The sequence below is a fragment of the Haematobia irritans genome, chromosome 2 (genome assembly GCF_050003625.1).
Source record: "Haematobia irritans isolate KBUSLIRL chromosome 2, ASM5000362v1, whole genome shotgun sequence".
NCBI lineage: Eukaryota > Metazoa > Arthropoda > Insecta > Diptera > Muscidae > Haematobia > Haematobia irritans.
Window position 1 is genome coordinate 165,908,324 of NC_134398.1, and position 17,398 is coordinate 165,925,721.

General features: G+C 29.1%; 1 protein-coding gene across 4 annotated transcripts in view; it reads right to left on the bottom strand.

Annotated features, from left to right (window-relative positions):
• The window catches only part of tutl (immunoglobulin superfamily member turtle), a 478,391-nt gene that overhangs the window by 449,891 nt on the left and 11,102 nt on the right, over window positions 1-17,398 (bottom strand). For all 4 annotated transcript variants that reach the window (XM_075296786.1, XM_075296784.1, XM_075296785.1 and 1 more), the window contains exon 2: window positions 16,582-17,357. The gene's annotated coding sequence lies outside the window, so the exon portion shown is untranslated. The remainder of the gene's footprint in view (window positions 1-16,581; window positions 17,358-17,398) is intronic.

Here is a 17,398-nt window from a genome sequence, read left to right on the forward strand (position 1 = left end):
GTTGATTTTGCTTTACATACAATTTTGTTTAGTCGTTTAGTAGAGTACGAAGGTTATGAATTGTCGCCTTCGATTTTTGTACCCCTAGTTCGTGATTATTGATGGTTTTAATCACTCTCCACAAAAACATTTCTCTCTATCGGATATTAGACCTTTCTGTAGGCATGAATTCTAGTGGTTTATATGACTATAAGTCATAAATAGCCAAAGAGCCTATTCTATTTTCCTCATAATTAACTCCATGAACATTGAAATATCTGCTATTAGTTTGGACTCGTAAATTTGCCATTAATCAAATATTGAATAAACAAAGCCCTATTGTATTTCTGTTTATCCTTCCAATTTGTATACATTTTTGGGAAATATAACCACATCGTTGGTCAACACAAGTCCAAATTGTTTTTCCATTATTGATATTATTTATCCAATATGAGGGGTAATTTCTTTGGTTTTCTCCAAATCGAAAAAAGAAAAAAAATAATCATTTAGCCATTTGTTAGTGTGCTAGAAATGTTTATATTCAAAACTGAAAAAAAGGCGTTAAAATAATGGCATACTCCAATGATGGCCAGACATAAAGGCACCGACCGCTCTACCATCATTGTGTCCATTGAAACGCAAAACCCAAATATAAATTTCCCTTTAATTATTAATTTATTTACCCTTCCGACATGACTGACGACCATTGCTATGAACAGGGCTAGCCTCCCGCTTCGATCGCGCTTCTCTTCCAACGTAATAGATAATCATTTATCACTCTTAGGAAGATGGATAAACATGAATATAGATTACATAACATTCGTTTGGGTTCCCATAAACAAAGTAATTAGTTTATATTTTGTTTTAGCCATTCGAGAATGAAGGAAACATTTGTTTAGACCATCCCCCCCCCAAATCGTATGCAAAATAAAAATGTCTACAAAAGCTATTTCGAAAAATAAAACACGTCAAAGACAAAAAGCCAAATCGATTATAATGGCATTAGAAAAGCCTAGGGGAACTTAGGGGTCGAATTAAGAGAATTGAATTGCCACCATAAAGCAGACAGTTATTCTGTGAATTTGCTAAGCAGCCAGAGTAATTGGAATTCTTTAAAATTCCTACACGCAAGACAATGAAGAAATTCTAAGCCGAAAGCCACATATTAAAATGGTCATAGTTGTGGGTATAGGTGAATTATATAAGCCCTTCACTATGGCAATTTAGGCCAACATAATAAACTATCAATATTGAAAGATATAGTGAACAAAATAATGATTTATTATGAAACATTATGCAACTTAAATTTTAAGGCACGTAATTTACATAATAATAAGGACAAATTTCTTTACAAAACAAATCTTAAAAAAATTTCATAATTTTTCCTTTCAAAATTTTATTCTTCAAATTTATGATACGACTCTTTGAAACTTGCGTCCCTCTGTTGAAGTTATATGTCATTGAAGTAAGGCATATTTTCCTTAAAGTAAAGAAAAATATTTTTGAATTGAAAAAATAATCTGTAATTAACTGATATATTAAATCATTGGTGTAAAGATAAAAAAATGATACAAAAAGACCTTCAAATATAAGCTAATACTAATTTTGGGGATTTATTTATTATTTTTTTTTTTAATTAAGAAAATATATTTACTGTTTTTAATTTGTTTTAATATGGATGTTTAACTGGTTTTTATTTATACATGATAAGCTGTGTTATAGAGCTTAGATTTAAAAGTAGATATCTCCCTAATATATGTTATTATTTTAAATCAGCACCGTCGGTGCCTCGGAATCAATAATAAAATCTTTAAATAAAGGTTAAATACTTTGCAACTAAATAAACTATTTGTTAACCCAAACTCGTTTAAAAAAATTTACCAGATTTTTTGCAAATTCTGATTTATTACAAAAAAAAAAATCATCCTCTGACTATGAGAAATTTGCGGTGTTATAAGTTACTGCATATGTTTCAACACCAAGAAGCAGAAAAGTTAGACACATTGTGTATTGGGCCATAATACTCAGGGCCTGCCCCTGAGTCGATGTTCGCCGGTCTGTGAAAATTTTTGTATACACTGCGCCACACTGTGGAACAGGATATGTTTGCAACACTCAGAAGGAGACGAGATAGACATATGGTGTGTTTGGCAAAAATGCTAAGGGTGGGCTCCTGAGTCGATATAGCCATGTCCGTCTGTACGTCTGTCTATGAACACATTTTTGTGATCAAAGTCTAGGTCGCAGTTTTAGTCCAATCGACTTCAAGTTTGGCACTAGTATGTGTTTTGGCTCAGAATAGAACCCTATTGATTTTGGAAGAAATCGGTTCAGATTTAGTATAGCTCACATATATATCGTTCGCCAGATATGGACTTATAATTTGCTTAAAATTTTGTACAAGAAGAACAATTAGTATTATAGTCAAGTGTGCCAAATTTTATTGAAATCGGTTCAGATTTAGATATAGCTCCCATATATATCTTTCGCCCGATATGGACTAATACGGTCCCAGAAGCCAGAGTTTTACCCCAAGTTGGTTGAAATTTTGCACTAGGAGTACAATTGGTAGTGTAGTCAAGTGTGCTAAATTTTATTGAAATCGGTTCAGATTTAGATATAGATCCCATATATATCGTTCGCCCGATATGGACTAATACGGTCCCACAAGCCAAAGTTTTACCCCAATTTGGTGGAAATTTTGCACTAGGAGTACAATTAGTAGTGTAGTCAAGTGTGCCAAATTTTATTGAAATCGGCTCAGATTTAGATATAGCTCCCATATATATTGTTCGCCCGATTTACACTCATATGACCACTTGGCCAATTTTTACTCCGATTTAGTTGAAATCTTGCACAGGGAGTAGAATGCATTGTAGCTATGCGTGCCAAATTTGGTTGAAATCGGTTCAGATTTAGATATATCTCCCATATATAGCTTTCGCCCGATTTACACTCATATGCCCAGAGAGGCCAATTTTTAACTCCGATTTAATTGAAATTTTGCACAGTGAGTAGAATTAGCAATGTAGCTATGCGTGCCAAATTTGGTTGAAATCGGTTCAGATTTATATATAGCTCCCATATATATGTTTTTCTGCTTTCGACAAAAATGGCCAAAATACCAACAATTTCCTTGTAAAATCGCGATAAATCATAGATAAACTTTTGCGCAGTTTCCTTAAAATTGCTTCAGATTTAAATGTTTCCCATATTTTTTTACTAAAATTGTGTTCCACCCTAGTGCATTAGCCGACTTAAATTTTGAGTCTATAGATTTTGAAGAAGTCTATCAAGTTCTGTCCAGATCGAGTGATATTGGGACAAACCTTTATATATAGCCCCAACACATTTGACGGATGTGATATGGTATCGAAAATTTAGATCTACAAAGTGGTGCAGGGTATAATACAGTCGGCCCCGCCCGACTTTAACTTTCCTCACTTGTTGTGATTTCCTCACTTGATGTTGTCTATGTAGCAGTTTTAACCTAATCGACTTCAATTTAGGCACAGGTATGTGTTAGAATTCATTGGTTTCCTTTAAATTTTCCACAAGGAGTTCAACTGATAATAATGTAAAGTGTATTACACTTGATCAAACATATATATATATATATATATATATATATATATATATATATATATATATATATATATATATATATATATATATATATATATATATATATATATATATATATATATATATATATATATATATATATATATATATATATATATATATATATATATATATATATATTTCGCCAGTTTTATACATATATCACCACCAGAGTTCTAAATTTAACTCCAATTTACTACAAAATTTTGCACAGAGAGTAGAATTACCATTATGGCTATGCATGCCAACTTTGGTCAAAATTGGTTCAGATATAGGTGTAGCTCCCATATGTATCTTTCTCACGATTTAGACTCAGTGCGGGTGATAATTATTGAAATAACTTTGGTCTGCAGCCGAAGTGTTGAAATTTCCATAGTAAACGTAAGGCGGCCGGAACCATACACTGAAAAACATGCCTCGTTCCGAAGATTTTGTTTTTACAAATCTTCGGTGATATATTGTTTGTAGTTTTCCAATATAACCCAGCAAAAAAAGCGTCGCCAAAAAGTAATGAAAATGTTCTTTTTGGATCCGGAAGTGGTGCAAAATTTACGCAAAAGCGATGCATTTAACATGGGCTTGTCATAGGACGGATGTCCTCCATTTCAACAGCCGTTGCACTGAATTTGCGTCATTTCTTTAGGTGTGATCCGAATTCAATGTTTTGGATGTAAATTAAAAAATTCGGCGATATTTTGCCAAATAAATAATTTTTATAATTTTTTATAATTTTTGATGGATTCTAACGCTTGCCGGAAACGTTTGACCTCAAATATTTTCAAAAATTCACAATTTTTTCAGATTGGATTTAGCATTTTTTTCGACAAAATTTAAATGATTTGTACCATTTTATGAATTCTTACTCTGTTGTTAACCCATTTGAAACAAAAAAAAAATTAAAATTACCCATTAAAAGTATGAAAAAATCAATTTATAAAAAATTGAATTAAAAGAACTTCTTGGGTAGTTAAAATAAAGAACATCATTGGGAGTGCATCTTCTGGAAGTGCCTTAGAAGTTGTGCCTTTGGAAGAACTTCCAAATTTTTTTGCTGGGAAAGCAATCACACTATCCGTTTGAATTCAACCACGAATAACTTTATTTCTGAATACAATAGATCAAAAATCTTTTGTAAGCTTGTGATCAATACATATCATCCACCTGACATATTGCTGAGAAGAGCTTAAGAACTCTTATAATTCCGGGACCTTACATACTTACAAAATACAAAAAATACTTTTCTCCCGAACGAAATTTTAGATAAACGAAATTCCCATTTCTTAAAGGAAAAACTAAACAAGAATTTTAGTAAATGTTGCAGCTGTTGTATCTAAATGTTTTTATTTGCGTTTGAAGAAAATTTGTTAGTGTTTCTTCATTTCTCTAAAATTTCGTTTCTCATAAAAAATTATTTTTTTCGGCTTAAAAAACCCTGAAAGCCTCTTTGGAATAATGTTTATATCGAGGCTGTGTCTAAACACTAACCCATTATAGAATGCGGCCAAACTGTGCTATAAAACATAAGCAGCAATTAAATTTTAAAATCTAGAAACCCACATTATTTAAACAAAATTTTTAACAAATCTCTGAATATATGTTAAATTTCGTTCTTTACGAAACCAATGTAATAATTGTATTCCAAATATGGCCTATTTTTCCAATATGTATATAATTAAACTATTTTCTCATTTTATACATAATTTAAATATTTAATTTTTGAACCATATATCGCGATGCTACAAATGGTAAGAATTACATATAAACCCTATCATAAAGAAGGGCATCCATTCACTCCAATATAAAAAAAGAGGAAACCATAAACGTGCCAACTAAAATGAACATCAATGAAAGAAACCGTCATCTTAAAATCAGATTAAATTAAAACCTCGTACTTCAAAATTAACAAACAAATGACCACAAAAGAAGAACATCGTCATGATGTAGAGAGGAAACCAAAAATCAAAAATTCCCAGCCTCACTCTGGGAGTCTAAAAAAACAAAAATCTCATACAAATTTCTACCCGTGGACTATTATGGGTGGCATGGCATACTACAAGCAAACGTCTCGGATTATTTTTGAAGAACAAAAAAAAAACTGCCTATGGTTTTGACCCTTTTGTTTACGATATCTCATCAAATTTGATTACAACTGCTGCTCGAAGTATGAGTGTGTATGAGAGTGTGTAGTTTGTTTTGAAGTACCTTTTCGATGTCTCTCTCTCTTTAGCTCTTTCCGTTTGGTATTTGTTGTTTTTGCTTCCTCGCTTAACAACGAAGAATAAATGTCGGAATGGTACTGTTGTTATTGTTAATCATTCTCATTGAATGATTGAAGCTAACGAGCATCATTATGTATTGTTCGCTCATACCAACTACTAAGACAACAGCGACAACGACAACAAAGAGAAAACTTGTCGATTTGTTTACCTTTGAATGTTTTCAAATGCAAAACAGCAGAAGTCTGTTATCCGAGGTTGGAAGCGAAAAGTTTTGGCCTTATATTATGTAGAGGTTTTATATGTAGATCTAAATGGAGGCATTAATCTTAATTTAAGATTGTAATCTATAACAATAAACTAGGAATTACCGATTGGGAAGTCTCAGCACAAAGAAGTGATGAATTTCGATAGAATAATTTAAATGAATTTAAAATTATTTTTCCCCTAAATTAGTGGTTATTTTTAAAATTAGCTTTATAGTTATATAAAATGAATTTAAAAATTCCCATGTATGCAAAATTGAAATGTAATATGAGGAGTTTACCATATGTTTGGATAAAAATTTCCCACGGATGTTAATTAATTCAGTAATGCTGAAGATCTTAGACGTCAGATAATCTAAATTTAAGAATAGGACAAAAAAAGAACCACACGTCACTCCAAATGTGTTTTCTATTTGATCCTAAAGAAAAGTTGGTGAATTTTGTATAAAGGTGGTTATTAAGTTCGAGTTTAGCCGCTAAAAGCGTCATTTTTTCACTAAAGTGTAAAAAAGCATCAGTAAAAAAAGCCATAAAATTATACATTTTTATTTCAGATTTCATTATAACTTGATGGGGAATAGCCCAAAGTTTGTATTCCTTAAAATGGATTATTAAAGAAAAGTAATCATGAAAAAATTACGATTTTAGCGGCTAAACTCGAACTTAATACCCCCCTTAACTTTGAAAAGATCAGGAGTTTTCAAAAAATATTGCAAATTCTACTATTAACGTATCGACTTTTTGATTTTGTCCTCATGAAACGATTATTTGAATTTTAGTTAACCCTTTCACTACCGAATTAAACCTATAGTAAAAAAATTGAATTTTTCCTTTTCAATTAATTATTGAAGGCCCACCTGAAATACCCAGAAAAAAAACGTCGCCAAAAATGTAATGAAAATGTTCTTTTTGGATCCGGAAGTGGTGCAAAATTGACGGAGAAGGGATGAATTTAACATGGGCTTGTTATAGGACGGAAATCCTCCATTTCAACAGCCGTTGCAGTGAATTTACATCACTTCTTTAGGTGTGATCCGAATTCAATGTCTTGGATGTAAATTACAAAATTCTGTGATACTTTGTCAAATAAATTATTGATATAATTTTTTATAATTTTTAATGGATTCTAACGCTTGTCTGAAACGTTTGACCTCAAATATTTTCAAAAATTCACAAGTTTTTCAGATTGGATTTAGATTTTTTTTCAACAAAATTTAAATGATTTGTATCATTTTATGAATTCTTACCCTGTTTTTAACCTATTTGAAACAAAAAAAGTTAAAATTAAAAATTTTAAAAATTTTTAATTGAAAAAAGCATGTTATAAAAAATTTAATGAAAGGAACTTTCTGGGTAGTTAAAATAAAGAACATTATTGGCAGTGCATCCTCTGGAAGTGCTTTTAAAGTTGTGCCTTTGGAAGAACTTCCAAATTTTTTTTGCTGGGTAGTTAAAGATTTACATGATTTTTTTCTGAATATTTAACTGTTGCTTTACGACAAACGATCTTATCAAAGTCAACGATATTTTGACACATAATATCTGATGAAGTATAGGAAATAATATCTGGTATAGTTTTTTCATGATAGTCCATTTACTAAATGGACGTACGGTAGTAAAACATTGTCGAAATTGTGCATTTTTTTGTTGATTATAATAAAGTTTATAAAAATACATTTTAGCAAATTCTAATGTATTTAGAAAATATTTATAGAATATTTATATAAAAGACCCTTCTTTAAATTAATGTTGACAAATAAATCCAAACTAAGCGGAAAATAAGATTATGCGCTCGGTGTTTTAAATCTAATCGGTGACCCCTTTGAGAATTGCAGTTGATTTAAAAAATACCAAAAACATTTTTTAAACAAAATATCTCTTTTCAATATCTTAAGTACCCTAATTCCAAATTTTGATTTCGTTTTAGAAATTCCCTTTATGTTTACGCTCCTTAACGTGAGCTACCTTGTTGAAATAGTAAGCATGATCTTACACTCATAAAAATTTACTTGAATTCAAAGACTTTGACCTTCCACTAAAGATTCGGATCCTTTAATCCTTAAATGCACAAGATCACCGACTCTTCCGAAAAAAATATATAATATGTAAAATGGTAAATAAAGGACATCTGCATACCACATTTTACTTTTTTTTCTAAAAAATTAAATTTTTTTTAATAGTGGTTGTTTCTAAAAACTGCAGTGCGCATTAAACTAAGTGTTTATTTACAAATAAACAATTTGATTTTAGTAGAGAATAGAGATATTTTTACACAACACAGTTTTTTTATCTAGTAAATATTATTTAACTTCCAATCTGTAGTTTTTTTGATTTTTTGGTCAAAATTAGATTTTTAATTTTGAGTACAGATTACTCAGTAAAACTCAGTAATTTTGACTGCAGACTACTCAGTAGAACAAATTTTCCCAAAAACAACATATTTTTAGAAACAGCTTTGTGATATATTAAATACAAAAACCTTGATTTCATAAATAGAATTCGGTCAAAATTTTAAGGTGTAAACATTTTTTCATGGTTGTATCTTAAAAGATACAGTGCGCATTTAACGTTTAAAATTAAAAAAAAAATTGGAATCTTTCTAACTTAAAATCTATTCTCAAAATAAGTTTTTCTTTATATTTGAAAACTTTTTACTTTATCCAAAGATTCAATATCGCTGTTAATTAAGAATTTTTTAACCAGCAAAAAATCTTAGCTCAAAAGAAACGAAAACTAGCTAAAAAGCAATGCATTTTACATTGGGCGGAAATAATATTGATTTACCATTTTTAGATGTAATAAAGGGTGATTCTTTTGAGGTTAGGATTTTCATGCATTAGTATTTGACAGATCACGTGGGATTTCAGACATGGTGTCAAAGAGAAAGATGCTCAGTATGCTTTGACATTTCATCATGAATAGACTTACTAACGAGCAACGCTTGCAAATCATTGAATTTTATTACCAAAATCAGTGGCAGAAAATCCGCTTTTTTATCGACAAATTTTGTTCAGCGATGAGGCTCATTTCTGGTTGAATGGCTACGTAAATAAGCAAAATTGCCGCATTTGGAGTGAAGAGCAACCAGAAGCCGTTCAAGAACTGCCCATGCATCCCGAAAAATGCACTGTTTGGTGTGGTTTGTACGCTGGTGGAATCATTGGACCGTATTTTTTCAAAGATGCTGTTGGACGCAACGTTACGGTGAATGGCGACCGCTATCGTTCGATGCTAACAAACTTTTTGTTGCCAAAAATGGAAGAACTGAACTTGGTTGACATGTGGTTTCAACAAGATGGCGCTACATGCCACACAGCTCGCGATTCTATGGCCATTTTGAGGGAAAACTTCGGAGAACAATTCATCTCAAGAAATGGACCGGTAAGTTGGCCACCAAGATCATGCGATTTGACGCCTTTAGACTATTTTTTGTGGGGCTACGTCAAGTCTAAAGTCTACAGAAATAAGCCAGCAACTATTCCAGCGTTGGAAGACAACATTTCCGAAGAAATTCGGGCTATTCCGGCCGAAATGCTCGAAAAAGTTGCCCAAAATTGGACTTTCCGAATGGACCACCTAAGACGCAGCCGCGGTCAACATTTAAATGAAATTATCTTCAAAAAGTAAATGTCATGGACCAATCTAACGTTTCAAATAAAGAACCGATGAGATTTTGCAAATTTTATGCGTTTTTTTTAAAAAAAAAGTTATCAAGCTCTTAACAAATCACCCTTTACTATTTCAGTTCTTCGGATTTCATTGCAAAAACAAATTTATTAATTTTTTCGAATTTTATCTCTAACTAAAGACGGGTTGAATATATTAGCAAATATTTTATCGCAAACTCCACATCTATCGAAAAAGGGATTCCTACAATTTTTATTTATTTATTATTATTATTTTTTTTTTGAAATTTCCATTATTTTATTTTTCTTCTTTTTATTTTATCCTGGGTAAAATTAAGAAGTTTAAATTTCTTGCATAAAATAAAGGATTTTTCCATATCACTTTAAAAGAAATTTTGGTGAAGTGAGAATGAAGTCTATCGCTAGAAGAGCATTTGTGGATGTACATTAAAGGTACACAGGAAGAACTTACTTTTTTTTTGATGTGTAATTTTAAGAAAAATTTGCCAATACAATAACATACGCTTTTAACTGAGGGAGACACATTTTAAGGACTTGTATCCTATATTTAATGAATTTTTTTAACCAAAGATTATGCACATTTTTAATTATTATTTTTTTTTTATTTTAAAGAAATTGGCCTTAGGATAGGTTAGGTTTAAGTGGCAACCTGTTTTTTCGGGCCCACCTAAACTATTTAGTCCATTGTGATACTACATTAACTAAAAATACCCCAGACATTTTTATAGCCGATTTAGTTTTAGTTTGGTTCCAGAAAATTAATTAATTTAAGTTCAATTTTGCCAAAAGTGATAATATTTTTCTTATTTTAATAATTTTTTGCTTGCTTTAATGACATGAACTAAAAATGAGAAAAAAATATACAAGTGAAGTAAAATTTTTAGTTAAATATGAAAATAGTTTATATTTTCCTTAAATTCGGTGAATTTTGTTCAAATTGAATTCATAAGTTTCTGAAATGAATAAATTTTTCTTACATTGTGTCTGTCTTGAACTTCATACTAAAGAAATTTTAACAATTTTTAATTCCAATTTTTTCTTCTAATATATAAAATGTTATTAAACAACAGAAAAAATTTGTTATTTTTAATAGATTTTCTTTAACTTGACAAAAGTTATGTACTTATTTGTATCATGTTGCAATTACTAAAATATTTTATTTAAAATATTTAATATACTCCCACATTTTCTTTCATGTTGGGTTCAATTTTTCCTGGGTATACCTATTACGTAAAGGCATTTCTAGTTTTTTTTTTTACCGTTGAACCCACCCGTGTCATGAAGTTTAAAATTTTATATTGTTTTTTTTTTTTTTTTTGCTCCTGCAAACAGAGATCTGATTTTGTTTATAATCTTAATTCGGGGAAAAAATTATTTATTTTACCATATAGTGGAGAAAATCCAATCAATGGCTCTTTAAATCAATACCGTCACAGATTTCCAATAATTTTAAAATATTTCTTCACAACTATGTCCACATATAGTTGAAATCTTATCGAAATTTCACATTTTAATTAATACCAGGCAACAGTTGAAGCCTACGCATAAAATAACATACACAAACGGTAGCCAGACACTGGGCGAAAAAGCTACCTGACAGATTTCGAAATGAAATTGTGTCCAATATTTCTGCTCCCAACAAAGTATCAAGACAGTCTCCAATAAACAAAATCTTATGTCCAATGGTCATTCTTTAACCTCATCAATTGTAGTCATTTATCTTGAGTTGTCATAACTTTCAATACTTTCCACTTGGCCCTGTTTTCTCTAATTCCCTTTTGATATACTCAACACTTTCTTTAATAGCCTCTTTTTGGAAAAAAAGTTAATGTAAAAGTGTAAAAACTTTTTATAAAGAAATAAGTTTTACTTTTGTTCCATGTCATGGGTATATGTTGTATGTCTACTATTATAAATTCTCTAAAAAACACCCGAACTATTAAATGCAGTTCAAAGCAATTACATTGCACTGTTAGGTGCAGAAAAGAAGAAAGAACCTACGAGTCAGCTAACAAATAAATCCCCCCTCTCATTACACCCATCCATCAAGCAGCTAGACAAAAAGGCAATCTACTTGACTGGGCTTTGTGTTTATAGTTGCGTTAATGTATGTGTGTGTGTGTGTACAAGTTCGTTGTTATTACAATGTCGTCACTCATTTAATGCATCAGACATTAGATCTCATAACACATCAAACACATCATAGTAGTACAGCGGATATAAACCTACACACAAACATAGTACACGATTCTCTCGTTTTGTTCGGGTTTTTTTCATACAAAATGCAAGTGTTTGAGATGTCTGCTCTTTTATTTGAATTTTATGGTCTGTATATTTGCGGAACACAGAGACCGAGAGGGCGGATTAATATTTTTATTATAAAGTGATAATTGAAAAATTTTTAACCTCAATTACATTTTAAATATAAGTTTTGTTGTTCATTGTTTTGCATGGTGAAACCTAATTTGGTATTTAAATAATTTTCCACTTGTCTCAAGGTGCCTTTGATGATAGATTGTGTAATATTTGTAAGCGTTGTTTGTAGAAAAACGGTTTTGAATTTATGCCATAAATAATTACAGACGATTTAGTAACAGTTGGAGAAAATTAAAGTCATATAATTTCGTAAAGAAGTATTTAAGTATAAATAAACAGATATCTACCAAACTTTAACGAAAATCGTATCACAAATCTACCAAACAAATATTTCTATAGAAAATTCTGCCAAAATTTTTTCAAAATTATGTTTCCATAGAAAATTTTGTCAAAATTTTATTTCTATAGAAAATTTTGCCAAATTTTATTTCAATAGAAATTTTTGACAGAATTTTATTTCTATAGAAAATTTTGTCAAAATTTTACTTCTATAGAAAATGTTGTCAAAAGAATTTATTCTGATAATTGGTTGATAGTTTTGATGCAAGTAGAGGATGCTGATGAGGAATGTGATAATTCCGAAACGTGCGTCCATCCAACCATCTTCCAGTCTATAGGGCTATGCCCAAATAAATTTGACAAACATTCTTTTCCTCTGTTGGTTAAGTTACACTTGTAGTTTAGTCAATGTATGGCTTTAAGCTGCAATAAAAAACAACAAAAATGCTTAAAGAACAAAACCAACAATAACAAAACAAAAAGAATGGAAAATTTTATTTCTATAGAAAATTTTGTCAAAATTTTATTTCTATAGAAAATTTTGTCAAAATTTTATTTCTATACAAAATGTTGTCAAAATTTTATTTCTATAGAAAATTTTTTAGAAACTTTTGTCAAAATTTTATTTCTATAGAAAATTTTGTCAAAATTTTATTTTTATAGAAAATTTTGTAAAAATTTTATTTGTATGGAAAATGTTGTTAAAATTTTATTTGTATAGAAAATTTTGTTAAAATTTTATTTCTTTAGACAATTTTGTCAACATTTTATTTCTATAGAAAATTTTGTCAACATTTTATTTCTATAGAAAATTTAGTCAAAATTTTATTTCTATATAAAATTTCTTCAAAATGTTATCTATATATAGAATTTTTTTTCAAAATTTTATATATATAATATATATAAATTCTACCAATCTACCAAATTGAAAAAAATCTACTATGTTTGGTACAATTCTACCAAATGTGGCAATCGTGGTGTTAATACAAAATTTTTTTACGTAATTTGCGTTGCATTTTCATGTGTTTTAAGATAATACATTTTTCTAAAATTTTTTAGGAATGTAAAGGAAAATAGGGAAGGTTTTTTTGTCCTTGTAGGGTAAACCGAAAAATTTCCCTGGCAACACTGGAAATGGGTAACATAACTCCTTGAATACATTGGACATTGGTTGAATCCCATCTAAGTGAGCCTCAATTGGATTCGCGTTTTTTTTGTTTCTGGATGTATTTCACACTGTGAACAATGTTCATGATATATTTTGTAATGAATTATATAAAGTATGTTAAAAATTGTTTCTCGTTATATATTTACCACGATCAAATCGACACTTTTGTTGGTAACAATAAATAATTAAAATCGACTAACCAAATTGTAATTTCCCTTAAGGATATACCATGTCTTAGTTAGAGGTTTTCCGAATACAATGATCAGTGTGGGCTTCAAACCCAAAGGACAAACTTTTATATAAACACTTTTTTATAATATCCCAGCAAAAAACTTCGGCAGTTCTTCCAAAGACACAACTTTAAAAGCACTTCCAGAATATGTCCTCCCAATGATGTTCTTTATTTTAACTACCCAGGAAGTTCTTTTAATTAAATTTTTTTATAAATTGGTTTTTTCTTACTTTTATTGGCTATTTTTAACTTTTTTATTTTAAATAGGTTAAAAACAGTGTAAAAATTTATAAAATGGTACAACTCATTTAAATCTTGTCGAAAAAAAATGCTAAATCCAATCCGAAAAAATTATGAATTATTGAAAATATTTGAGGTCAAGCCTTTCCAACAAGTGTTAGAATCCATTAAAAATTATAAAAAATATAAAAAAAATTTATTTTGCAAAATATCACAGAATTTTTTAATGTACATTCAAAACATTGAATTCGGATCACACCTAAAAAAGTGATGCAAATTCAGTGCAAGGGCTGTTGAAATGGAGAACGTCCGTCCTATGACAAAACCATGTTAAATTCTTCGCTTCTGCGTCAATTTTGCAAAGAACATTTTCATTACTTTTTTGGCGACGCCTTTTTTGCTGGGATTCTATAGAAATAAAATTTTGAGAAAAATATCTATGGAAACAAAATCTTGACTAACTTTTCTATGGAAATAAAATTTTGGCAACACATATGCTAAACCCTAAGACCTTCGATGTCATAACTTTATCCTCATTTATTCTTACAATTTACTTATAAGTATAAATATGAAATAAATAAATAAATAAATAAAATTTTGACAATATTTCTTTAGAAATAAAATTTTGGTTAAATTTTCTACAGAAATAAAATTATGTCAAAGTTTTCTTCAGAAATAAAATGATGGCAACATTTTCTATAGAATACAATTTTGGCAAAATTTTCCATAGAAATAAAATTTTGACAAAATTTTTTATAGAAATAAAATTTTGGCAAAAGTTTTCTATAGAAATAAATTTTTTACAAAATTTTCTATAGAAATAAAATGTTGACAGAGTTTTCTATAGAAATAAAATGTTGACACAATTTTCTAAAGAAATTAAATTTTGACAGAATTTTTTATAAAAATAAAATTTTGAAAAAAAAATTCTATAGAAATAAAATTTTTTACAAAAATTTTTAAAGAAATAACATTTTTACAAAAATTTTATATAAAGATAAAATGTTGACAGAATTTTTTATAGAAATTAAATTTTGACAGAATTTTCTATAGAAATAAAATTTTTACAAAATTTTCTATAGAAATAAAATGTTGACAGAATTTTCAACATTCATAGAAAAAATCATGCACGGCGTGCTCAATTCAAAACGATTCGTTCATGAAAGTGAATCAACACACATGTGTTGTCAAACTGAGAATAGGCGGTGTCAATCTGACAACGATAAAATGACACAATGCGTTGTCAAAACAACAACCAGCGTTCATGACCTGAAAACGTTATGGTTACGACTTTATAAACAAAATTAAAAAAAAAAGATTTCCGCTAGCGTGACAAAATTTTATATAGAAATTCAATTTTTACAAAATTTTTTAAAGAAACTAAATTTTTACAAAAATTTTCTATAAAAATAAAATTTTGACAGAATTTTCTATAGAAATATAATTTTGATAAAATTTTCTATAGTAATAAATTTTTTAAATAATTTTTGTGTGTTAGCACATTGCACCACCGAGGGAGTTGCCATAATAACTTCTAACGATTATTTTAAGACTTCTCATGGCTAAAGAAAAACGGATGCCGTTCATGAAATTGTGAACGCCCGTGGATGAAATTGTGAACATTCCGTTTTGATTTTTTGTGAACGTTTCCGTTTCATTTTGTCACCGTCCGTTCACGACTATGGAACGTAATTTTTTCTATTAGTGTATAGAAATAAAATTTTTACAGAATTTTTTATAGAAATACAATTTTGACAAAATTTTATATAGAAATACAATTTTTACAAAATTTTTTAAAGAAATAAAATTTTTACATAAATTTTCTATAAAAATAAAATTTTGACAGAATTTTCTATAGAAATATAATTTTGACAAAATTTTCTATAGAAATAAATTTTTTAAATAATTTTTATGAAATAAAATTTTGCTAACATTTTCTATAGAATTAAAATTTTCTATTTAAATAAAATTTTGACAAAATTTTCTATAGAAATAAAATTTTGACATAATTTTCTATATTATTCAAATTTTGACAAAATGTACTATAGAAATAATTTTTTTTAAATAATTTTTTATGAAGTAAAATTTTGACAGCATTTTCTACAGAAATAATATTTTGACAATATTTTCAAAAGAAATAAAATTTCAGTAAAAGTTTCTATAGCAATGAAACTTTGACAACATTTTCTATAAAAATAAAATTTTGACAAAATCATCTATAGCAATAAAATATAATGTTTTTTGGAATGTTGGGATATAAATACTATCTCCATACAAAAAATTCACTGCTACACTCATAGAAAATTTCATAAATTGAGCCGAAGGAACTATTTTATTGACGTAAGAAAAACTTTTCATTGGGACAATGAAAATGTTCCTTAATAGTATGATTCTTAAAATTCTTTCGTGATCTTCATCTTAATATCAAACTTCATTAATACAACGAAGTTGTGTTGAGAAAGTAGTCACCATTTAGGGGACTTAGTGTATCTACTTAGCACTTTATTACTATTATTGTGTTTTTTTTTTAGTTAAAAAATGATGTAAAACTTACCTTTTTGTAACGATCATAATCCAATGAATGAAACCATGCAAAAATTTCTTGTTTTATGGCAGTAAGTGACGATGATATTAACTTGAAAATTATTCCCAAATTATTTTTGGGATTTGGGGACACAATCAGGCAATGCTCTAAATCTTTTGCAAACACTGGTAATTAATTTATTTTACGATAACAAAAGGAACACTTTTTTCGTTTTTTTATTCTTCAGTAAAAATGAGACCAAACACGAGGTGATTTTGAATTAGAACTTAACTTTTTTTCCACAAATAAAAACAAGACTTAAGGTTGGTAGCTGAATATTATTTCTGGATGCTGTACACTTAAGAGGTCATTGTATGAAATGACATTGGTTTTTATGTCGATAATTAAAAATTTTGTTGGACCGTTGTGTTTTCTTGACTTTTAATTACTTTTCGTTTTTTGTTTATTTACACTTTCCGGGGAGAGAACGTAACGCACGTAAAGGATGCCGTAAAATTCTTATGTGGGAAGTGGGATACAACGATGACGGAGGATGTTGTTAATTTTATAGGTTTTTATTTAGTTGTTTGTTTCGTTTTTACACTTCTTTGGTGAATGTTTCAATTACTTTTTCTTGGAGGGGGCGATTTTGTTTTCTATCTTAGAGGGTATTTCTATTTGATGCTCTGGTTTTATGGCATGCTTCTGGTTTTATTATTCGTTGATGATTAAGGATGTGTTTCTTTTGTTTTTTTCACTTTGTTTTCCTGATATTTTATGTCAAAGGATAAACATTGGTGTTTTCACTGTAAGTGTAATGAGAGGGGAGAGGTTAGACTAAAAGAGG